Source organism: Lissotriton vulgaris, unplaced genomic scaffold (assembly GCF_964263255.1).
Source record: "Lissotriton vulgaris unplaced genomic scaffold, aLisVul1.2 SCAFFOLD_1367, whole genome shotgun sequence".
Classification (NCBI taxonomy): domain Eukaryota; kingdom Metazoa; phylum Chordata; class Amphibia; order Caudata; family Salamandridae; genus Lissotriton; species Lissotriton vulgaris.
In genome coordinates, this window is record NW_028253625.1 from 558,286 (window position 1) to 569,616 (window position 11,331).

Consider the following 11,331-nt stretch of genomic DNA (forward strand, 5'->3'; position numbering starts at 1 on the left):
TTGTAGGGCCTCAGTATCAATCCAGAGTGCTCTTAGTGCTCCGCGTCACCGCACTGAAATGGTAAGCCATGTATTTGTAGGGCCTCGGTATCAATCCAGAGTGCTCTTAGTGCTCTGCATCTCCGCACTGAAATGGAAAGCCATGTATTTGTAGGGCCTCGGTATCAATCCAGAGTGCTCTTAGTGCTCTGCGTCACCGCATTGAAATGGAAAGCCATGTATTTGTAGGGCCTCAGTATCGATCCAGAGTGCTCTTAGTGCTCTGCATCTCCGCACTGAAATGGAAAGCCATGTATTTGTAGGGCCTCAGTATCAATCCAGAGTGCTCTTAGTGCTCCGCGTCACCGCACTGAAATGGAAAGCCATGTATTTGTAGGGCCTCAGTATCGATCCAGAGTGCTTTTAGTGCTCCGCATCACCGCACTGAAATGGAAAGCCATGTATTTGTAGGGCCTCAGTATCGATCCAGAGTGCTCTTAGTGCTCCGCGTCACCGCACTGAAATGGAAAGCCATGTATTTGTAGGGCCTCGGTATCAATCCAGAGTGCTCTTAGTGCTCTGCATCAGCGCACTGAAATGGAAAGCCATGTATTTGTAGGGCCTCAGTATCAATCCAGAGTGCTCTTAGTGCTCTGCATCACCGCACTGAAATGGAAAGCCATGTATTTGTAGGGCCTCAGTATCAATCCAGGGTGCTCTTAGTGCTCCGCGTCACCGCACTGAAATGGAAAGCCATGTATTTGTAGGGCCTCAGTATCAATCCAGGGTGCTCTTAGTGCTCCGCGTCACCGCACTGAAATGGAAAGCCATGTATTTGTAGGGCCTCAGTATCAATCCAGAGTGCTCTTAGTGCTCTGCGTCACCGCACTGAAATGGAAAGCCATGTATTTGTAGGGCCTCAGTATCGATCCAGAGTGCTCTTAGTGCTCCGCATCACCGCACTGAAATGGAAAGCCATGTATTTGTAGGGCCTCAGTATCAATCCAGGGTTCTCTTAGTGCTCTGCGTCACCGCACTGAAATGGAAAGCCATGTATTTGTAGGGCCTCGGTATCAATCCAGAGTGCTCTTAGTGCTCTGCATCACCGCACTGAAATGGAAAGCCATGTATTTGTAGGGCCTCAGTATCGATCCAGAGTGTTCTTAGTGCTCCGCATCTCCGCACTGAAATGGAAAGCCATGTATTTGTAGGGCCTCAGTATCAATCCAGAGTGCTCTTAGTGCTCTGCGTCACCGCACTGAAATGGAAAGCCATGTATTTGTAGGGCCTCAGTATCGATCCAGAGCGCTCTTAGTGCTCTGCGTCACCACACTGAAATGGAAAGCCATGTATTTGTAGGGCCTCGGTATCAATCCAGGGTGCTCTTAGTGCTCTGTATCACTGCACTGAAATGGAAAGCCATGTATTTGTAGGGCCTCAGTATCAATCCAGAGTGCTCTTAGTGCTCCGCATCAGAACACTGAAATGGAAAGCCATGTATTTGTAGGGCCTCAGTATCAATCCAGAGTGCTCTTAGTACTCTGCGTCACCGCACTGAAATGGAAACCCATGTATTTGTAGGGCCTCGGTATCAATCCAGAGTGCTCTTAGTGCTCTGCGTCACCGCACTGAAATGGAAAGCCATGTATTTGTAGGGCCTCGGTATCAATCCAGAGTGCTCTTAGTGCTCTGCGTCACCGCACTGAAATGGAAAGCCATGTATTTGTAGGGCCTCAGTATCAATCCAGAGTGCTCTTAGTGCTCTGCGTCACCGCACTGAAATGGAAAGCCATGTATTTGTAGGGCCTCAGTATCAATCCAGAGTGCTCTTAGTGCTCTGCGTCACCGCACTGAAATGGAAAGCCATGTATTTGTAGGGCCTCAGTATCAATCCAGAGTGCTCTTAGTGCTCTGCGTCTCCGCACTGAAATGGAAAGCCATGTATTTGTAGGGCCTCAGTATCGATCCAGAGTGCTCTTAGTGCTCCGCGTCACCGCACTGAAATGGAAAGCCATGTATTTGTAGGGCCTCAGTATCAATCCAGAGTGCTCTTAGTGCTCTGCATCACCGCACTGAAATGGAAAGCCATGTATTTGTAGGGCCTCAGTATCAACCCAGGGTGCTCTTAGTGCTCTGCATCACCGCACTGAAATGGAAAGCCATGTATTTGTAGGGCCTCAGTATCAATCCAGAGTGCTCTTAGTGCTCTGCGTCACCGCACTGAAATGGAAAGCCATGTATTTGTAGGGCCTCAGTATCAATCCAGAGTGCTCTTAGTGCTCTGCGTCACCGCACTGAAAAGCCATGTATTTGTAGGGCCTCAGTATCAATCCAGAGTGCTCTTAGTGCTCCGCATCACCGCACTGAAATGGAAAGCCATGTATTTGTAGGGCCTCAGTATCAATCCAGGGTGTTCTTAGTGCTCCGCATCTCCGCACTGAAATGGAAAGCCATGTATTTGTAGGGCCTCAGTATCGATCCAGAGTGCTCTTAGTGCTCCGCATCACCGCACTGAAATGGAAAGCCATGTATTTGTAGGGCCTCAGTATCAATCCACAGTGCTCTTAGTGCTCCGCGTCACCGCACTGAAATGGAAAGCCATGTATTTGTAGGGCCTCAGTATCAATCCAGAGTGCTCTTAGTGCTCTGCGTCACCGCACTGAAATGGAAAGCCATGTATTTGTAGGGCCTCAGTATCAATCCAGAGTGCTCTTAGTGCTCTGCGTCACCGCACTGAAATGGAAAGCCATGTATTTGTAGGGCCTCAGTATCAATCCAGAGTGCTCTTAGTGCTCCGTATCACCGCACTGAAATGGAAAGCCATGTATTTGTAGGGCCTCAGTATCAATCCAGAGTGCTCTTAGTGCTCTGCGTCACCGCACTGAAATGGAAAGCCATGTATTTGTAGGGCCTCGGTATCAATCCAGAGTGCTCTTAGTGCTCTGCGTCACCGCACTGAAATGGAAAGCCATGTATTTGTAGGGCCTCGGTATCGATCCAGAGTGCTCTTAGTGCTCTGCGTCACCGCACTGAAATGGAAAGCCATGTATTTGTAGGGCCTCAGTATCGATCCAGAGGGCTCTTAGTGCTCTGCGTCACCGCACTGAAATGGAAAGCCATGTATTTGTAGGGCCTCGGTATCGATCCAGAGTGCTCTTAGTGCTCTGCGTCACCGCACTGAAATGGAAAGCCATGTATTTGTAGGGCCTCAGTATCGATCCAGAGTGCTCTTAGTGCTCCGCATCACCGCACTGAAATGGAAAGCCATGTATTTGTAGGGCCTCAGTATCAATCCAGAGTGCTCTTAGTGCTCTGCGTCACCGCACTGAAATGGAAAGCCATGTATTTGTAGGGCCTCGGTATCAATCCAGAGTGCTCTTAGTGCTCCACATCACCGCACTGAAATGGAAAGCCATGTATTTGTAGGGCCTCAGTATCAATCCAGAGGGCTCTTAGTGCTCCGCGTCACCGCACTGAAATGGAAAGCCATGTATTTGTAGGGCCTCAGTATCAATCCAGAGCGCTATTAGTGCTCCGCATCACCGCACTGAAATGGAAAGCCATGTATTTGTAGGGCCTCAGTATCAATCCAAGATGCTATTAGTGCTCTGCGTCACCGCACTGAAATGGAAAGCCATGTATTTGTAGGGCCTCAGTATCAATCCAGAGTGCTCTTAGTGCTCTGCGTCACCGCACTGAAATGGAAAGCCATGTATTTGTAGGGCCTCAGTATCAATCCAGAGTGCTCTTAGTGCTCTGCATCTCCGCACTGAAATGGAAAGCCATGTATTTGTAGGGCCTCAGTATCAATCCAAGATGCTATTAGTGCTCTGCGTCACCGCACTGAAATGGAAAGCCATGTATTTGTAGGGCCTCGGTATCAATCCAGAGTGCTCTTAGTGCTCTGCGTCACCGCACTGAAATGGAAAGCCATGTATTTGTAGGGCCTCGGTATCAATCCAGAGTGCTCTTAGTGCTCTGCGTCACCGCACTGAAATGGAAAGCCATGTATTTGTAGGGCCTCAGTATCAATCCAAGATGCTATTAGTGCTCTGCGTCACCGCACTGAAATGGAAAGCCATGTATTTGTAGGGCCTCAGTATCAATCCAGAGTGCTCTTAGTGCTCCGCATCACCGCACTGAAATGGAAAGCCATGTATTTGTAGAGCCTCAGTATCAATCCAGAGTGCTCTTAGTGCTCTGCGTCACCGCACTGAAATGGAAAGCCATGTATTTGTAGGGCCTCAGTATCAATCCAGGGTGCTCTTAGTGCTCTGCGTCACCGCACTGAAATGGAAAGCCATGTATTTGTAGGGCCTCAGTATCAATCCAGAGTGCTCTTAGTGCTCCGCGTCACCGTACTGAAATGGAAAGCCATGTATTTGTAGGGCCTCAGTATCAATCCAGAGTGCTCTTAGTGCTCCGCATCACCGCACTGAAATGGAAAGCCATGTATTTGTAGGGCCTCAGTATCAATCCAGGGTGCTCTTAGTGCTCTGCGTCACCGCACTGAAATGGAAAGCCATGGTATTGTAGGGCCTCGGTATCAATCCAGAGTGCTCTTAGTGCTCTGCGTCACCGCACTGAAATGGAAAGCCATGTATTTGTAGGGCCTCAGTATCGATCCAGAGTGCTCTTAGTGCTCCGCATCACCGCACTGAAATGGAAAGCCATGTATTTGTAGGGCCTCAGTATCAATCCAGGGTGCTCTTAGTGCTCTGCGTCTCCGCACTGAAATGGAAAGCCATGTATTTGTAGGGCCTCGGTATCGATCCAGAGTGCTATTAGTGCTCTGCGTCACCGCACTGAAATGGAAAGCCATGTATTTGTAGGGCCTCAGTATCAATCCAGAGTGCTCTTAGTGCTCTGTATCACCGCACTGAAATGGAAAGCCATGTATTTGTAGGGCCTCAGTATCAATCCAGAGTGCTCTTAGTGCTCCGCGTCACCGCACTGAAATGGAAAGCCATGTATTTGTAGGGCCTCAGTATCAATCCAGAGTGCTATTAGTGCTCCGCATCACCGCACTGAAATGGAAAGCCATGTATTTGTAGGGCCTCAGTATCAATCCAAGATGCTATTAGTGCTCTGTGTCACCGCACTGAAATGGAAAGCCATGTATTTGTAGGGCCTCAGTATCAATCCAGAGTGCTATTAGTGCTCTGCGTCTCCGCACTGAAATGGAAAGCCATGTATTTGTAGGGCCTCAGTATCAATCCAAGATGCTATTAGTGCTCTGTGTCACCGCACTGAAATGGAAAGCCATGTATTTGTAGGGCCTCAGTATCAATCCAGAGTGCTCTTAGTGCTCTGCGTCACCGCACTGAAATGGAAAGCCATGTATTTGTAGGACCTCAGTATCAATCCAGAGTGCTCTTAGTGCTCCGCATCACCGCACTGAAATGGAAAGCCATGTATTTGTAGGGCCTCAGTATCAATCCAGAGTGCTCTTAGTGCTCTGCGTCACCGCACTGAAATGGAAAGCCATGTATTTGTAGGGCCTCAGTATCAATCCAGAGTGCTCTTAGTGCTCTGCGTCACCGCACTGAAATGGAACGCCATGTATTTGTAGGGCCTCAGTATCAATCCAGAGTGCTCTTAGTGCTCTGCGTCACCGCACTGAAATGGAAAGCCATGTATTTGTAGGGTCTCAGTATCAATCCAGGGTGCTCTTAGTGCTCCGCGTCACCGCACTGAAATGGAAAGCCATGTATTTGTAGGGCCTCAGTATCAATCCAGAGTGCTCTTAGTGCTCCGTATCACCGCACTGAAATGGAAAGCCATGTATTTGTAGGGCCTCAGTGTAGGAGAGTAGGGTCTGCTATCCTATGGTCACCCCAAATTTTTGCTTTTTGCTTCACTGGTTTCTGACTTAATGTGGCTGTGGGCCTGCTAATCAGACCCACAGCCTTCTGTTCTCTCTCTAAATTGATGCCAATGCACTTTAGGTGCATTACGAATTGGAACTGGTTCACCTTATGAGCCCCTGTAATAGTGCACCCTAGGTGCCCAGGGCATAGGTGTATCCAAGGCCTACCAGGGGCTGCAGCACGTATTGTGCCACCCCTGGCCTGGCCTCCATCTTTGACACAACTGGCTGATCACTCAGCTGGGGTAAGTCGGTGTAACCACCTCTTACTTAGGTACAGTATGTCTGTGCCTAACCCTAAACTGGACACATATGTTCCTATCAGCCACTCCTATGGAAGGCCTCATCAATCCTGGAGGCAGAGTGCTTGGAAATATGTGAGATGGTGCTCTGGCATGAGCTGAGCCTGTCTGCAGCTGTCGGGAACCACTCCCTAAGCTGTTCCGGGATATTGCCATACCATATACTCTTAAGTGCATTATAATCCTCGCGGTTAAATGCTATCTTTGGTTTGGCTTTATCAAAACATGTCGAGTAAGGTGTCATACGAATTGGAATACTATCCCCTCGCCAATTCTGGCGACGGGGATAGCATTCCACCCTTCTAGAGGGACACGACATGTGTGTAGCCTTAACCCCGGTTAAAGTTAAACAGAGCCTCAGCTTCACAAAATGGACGCTGCCACCACAGACACAAGTCTGGCCTCCTGCTGCTGACCGAAACTCGGCAGATGGTGGCCTGGACAAAGGGTTTCCTGCCTTGGGAGGTGCGAGCACCACCCCAGACAGGATTTTGTGTATTAGGTAGGACAGGGCTGAAAAGAATCAGACATGCCCGGGGCACACAAGGTGTCCCCGTGCATAGGCCAGTCCAAACCGGTTCTGGGGCCTTCCAGCCCCAGTCCTGGCGCGGAGCTGGACAAAGGAAAGGGGGTGTAACCGCCCCCCTTCCTGGTTCCTCCCAGAGGAGGGACCTAGTAGGTGATCCACCCCCAGTTTGGGAATAAGAGGGGGAGCAGTGCCATTGCACAGCAGATCATCCCGGAATCAACTTAAAACTAAGAAGAAGACTGGACTTCGACATTCTGCTGCACAGAAGACTGAAGAAGAATCTCCCTTGTGGCCAAGGAGTGACCACCCTGTGAACACAGGTACCAACCAGCGACTCGACGTCTGCTTTGCCGCCGCCTCCCGCCGGAGACCGAGCCCAGAGCCCGACAAGAACCAGACTCCCAGACCTCTCAAAGCCCGATCCACAGTCCCTGCGAAGAAGGGACCCGTGGAGGCACCGAGTGACGTGGGACCGGACCTCTTGGAAGACACTCGTAAAGCTGACTGCGCAGCTTCTGAGGCATCCTCGACGTTGTGCTTTGGGGATTGAGAACCCCCACCACCGAGCAGCCCTTGCACCGAGGATCAGCCCCCCAGCATCTCCACGATCTGCGTGGGGCCCTTTTGCACTGTGCCACTCGACGCGCCATCCCGGCCACTAGCCACGTGGCCAGCGGCCATCTTGGCGACGAACCCGAAGATTTAAACAACAGGTCTGGTTGCTCCAGACCTACCCAAGCTCCTGTGAAAAGGAGCACCCGCTCTGACCTTGCTGGTCCGAGTGAACAGCATCTTTCAACTTCTGCGTGGCTTGCATTTGCCAAGGCCTGTTTGCTCCGATCAGGTCGCCGACACCGCCAACAGCGAGAAGCCTACGTGGGACAGCTCGTGACCGACTCCTGGACGTCCTCGACCCCGGGTATCCACGTGGCTGCAGAAAGAAGCTACCCGACAACGCCTGTTTGCACCCGACATCGCCTGGTTCCAATCTGGTTCCACGGTAGTCACTGGCTAGTGACTTTGAACACTGTCCCCTCTGCTTTCAGGTCTTCAACTCTTCTGATCCACCCTTGGATCCACCGGAACTCTTCTCATCGAGCCGCCTGCAGCATCTTCAGCTCCAAGCACCATCGACCAGCGTGACGAAACCCGACACATCTTCGACCCTGTGCACCCGCTTCCTGTGGGTGAGGTAACTCAGCTCCGCCGGTGCTCCTGCACTGGTACACATCCCAAGGGCCTGTGTTTTAAGTTTCAGCTCCGTAGGTCACTCGGAAGGTTCCTAACTTTCTAACTTTGTGCTTTTTACGCACCATAGACTTTGTATTGAGAAGTGCGTGCACTTTGAACACTGCACCCGAGTCCCGTGGGCCTTTCCCGACTTAGTTAACTCCAGTCTCGAATAGCTCCAGCGATTCCCAAGGCCCTAGGCCTCTTCACTTTCCTTTAGGTATCTCTTATACCACTTATTTAGTATATGGTTTAGGTGGCCCCTAGGGCTCATCCATATTGTGCAACTTTTGTGTATTTTAAACTGTCTTGTGATTTAACGCTTGTGCTCCTGTGCTCATAAAGAGTCCAGGGGATTTTAATAGTTAATAAATCAATATATATTTTCAATATATATCTGTGTGGTGTCCCTTTCATTTGGTATTCAAGGGGGTTGTGTGTGGTATAACAGCTGGCTTCACATGCCTTTCAGAGTTTAGCCTAAGACTGCTTTGTCCACGTTACCACTAGGATAACTGGTCTACAAGGTTGAATTACAACCATCATCATAAGGGTTGCTTGGCATGATACAAAGTGATCACTAAGAATTAGTGAGCATTATATATCAGGCCAACTTCTCACATTGGTGAGCAGCGGATTGGGATCTGAGCTTGCTGTTGTTTTACCATTACAATCTTTGAGATTATCATTTGAAAGATCATACAGGTACCTGCTAGGTACATATAAAACAAGACTAGTATACTTAAGTTCTACTGAACTTAGTTGTTGTAGAGCAAAGGGAGTAGCACACCCTAGCTACAACTACTAGATAGGTTTAGTAGGTAAACACCAGTGTAGGTAGATTGCAACACATCCACCCACACTAGAGCAATGTCTGGAGCAGAGGGGTCCAGTGGACTTACTCCTGTTGAGAGTGACCCTCCAAGGGCACCATCCAAATTTGCTATTTTTTCCTTTAAGGAATTAAGACAGCTTTGTGTCTTAAGGGGTCTGAAGACAGGGCCTTCCCCTACTACAGACCACCTAAGAGAGCTCTTAGACCAGTCTGAGACTCTAAAGCCCTCTAAGGCAAACCCCACAGGGGATGCTGAAGGAGGCCATCCTTCAGAGGATGACACTGTAGACACCCCTACCCCTATCATCCTAGTAGATGAGGAAGCCTCCACCACCGGAGCTCCTCAAGTAGATGTAGAGGAAGAGGAAGAAGAAGAGGAGGAGGAGGTGGAAAGCAGTGAGTCAGATGATGACAGAAATAGTCAGGTGCTGGTCAGTAGACTGAACCAGGCTAACTTAAGTCAACTTGGGAATGAATCAGGTAACAACCCATTCAGACCCCCAGGTGGACTTAACCAGGGCCATAGGAGGAGAAGGCATCACTCAGGTGACTCCAATACCTCCCATGTCTCTAGAGGCTCTCATGGTCACTCCAGAAAGGAGATGACTAGCCCTCAGAGAAGGGAACATGAGGCCAAGATGAGAGAGGCTGAGCTTAGGATCCAGAGGCAAGAGTTAGAGGTTGCCCTGGCTAAGGAGAAACTTGCTAGAGCAAGACAGCCTAGAGAGAGTGGGGTAATAGAACCCACTGGTGGCAGCAATATTCACAAGGATAAAGACAGGTCTTTTGATAATAGAAACCTGAGTAAGATTGTGCCCCCCTACAAAGCTGGGGATGACATCCATAAATGGATTACTGCAATGGAGAGAGCCTGCAGAGTACAGCAGATCCCTCAGGAGCAGTGGGCAGCAATCTTGTGGCTCTCCTTTGAAGGTAGAGGCCGAGACAGACTCCTCACAGTTAGTGATGGGGATTCTAGAAACTACCTGGTCCTGAAGAGTGCTCTGATTGATGGGTTAGGCTTAACCACTGAACAGTACAGGTTAATGTTCAGAGATACCCAGAAGACACAGACTCAGGACTGGTCTGAATTTGTTGAGTGTGCCACTAAGGCTCTGGAGGGATGGTTGCTGGGAAGCAAGGTTACAGACTATGAAGGATTGTACAATTTGCTGATGAGAGAACAAATTTTAAATAATTGTCAGAACCAGCAGTTGCATCAACATTTGGTTGACTCAGATTTGACCTCTCCCCAAGAATTGGGAAAGAGGGCAGATAAATGGGTAAGAACCAGAGTTAAGCAAAAGAACCAGAACCAGAACCAGGGTGGTGACCAGAAGAAAACAGACCAGAAGGGTGGGGAGCAGAAAGCTAAAGACCAGAAGTCTTCAACAGGGCCCCAAACTGAGACAGAGGGTGGGTCCCAAACTTCCAAGAAGAAGAAGAAAGAAGGTCAGAAGAAACCCTGGTGTAAAACTTGTAAGAACACCTCTCACTGGACAAGTGAGTGTAAAAAGGGTGGAGCCCCCAGCACTGCAGCCCCTAAGGCACCTGCACCCACTAGTACAGTTAGCAGTGTTGGTCCCCAAGCCAAGGGTTTAGTGGGAATCACTTTGGGAACTGGAGGAGATTCTGACCTAGTCAGAACTCTTACACAGGCTGTTCTGGTTTGTGAAGGGGACCTAGATTTGGTCCCTGACATAAGTCCCAGTAATCTGGGCAAATACAGACAGACACCTTTGATTAACAACAAAGTGGCTCAAGCTTACAGGGACACATGTGCCAGTGTCACTATGGTGACACCTAACTTTGTGGACCCTGGACAATACATGCCAGGCGATGATTACCTGGTGACCAATGCCAGCAATGTCACTACTACACATAGTGTGGCACTTGTTAACTTTTCCTGGGGAGGGGTAACTGGCCTAAAGAAAGTTGTGGTTAGTGCTGATCTCCCAGTAGAATGTTTGTTGGGCAATGACCTGGAGAACTCTCTATGGTCAGAAGTTGAGTACAGGACTCATGCAGAGATGTTAGGGATATCATCACATGTCCTTGCTGTGACCAGGTCACAGGCCAAAAAGTGCCTCTCTGAACCTCAGGTCTTGGATCCTGGAACAATGGACCAAGTACCTCCCAAGAAGAAGAACAGGAGGGTTAAGGCTGCGCCTTCCCAACTGCCTACAAGTGAGGATCAGGCTTCACAGGAAACTGATCTTGAGACCCCTGAAGGAACTGTCCCTGAAGAACTTGAACCTGATCAGGTTGAGTTTCTGGGGACAGGGGGACCTTCTAGGGCAGACTTGGGGCAGGCTCAGTTAACCTGTCCTTCTCTTGAACCCCTCAGACAGCAGGCTGCTGCTGAGGCTGCTGGGAATGCTCAAGGTGCCCATAAAGTATATTGGGATGATGGACTCCTTTATTCAGAGGCTAGAGACCCCAAGCCTGGTGCTACCAGGAGGTTGGTTATACCTCTGCAATTTAGGGGCTTCCTACTCACCTTGGCCCATGATATTCCTTTAGCAGGACACCTAGGCCAGAACAAGACTTGGGACAGGCTTGTCCCTCACTTTCACTGGCCTCACAT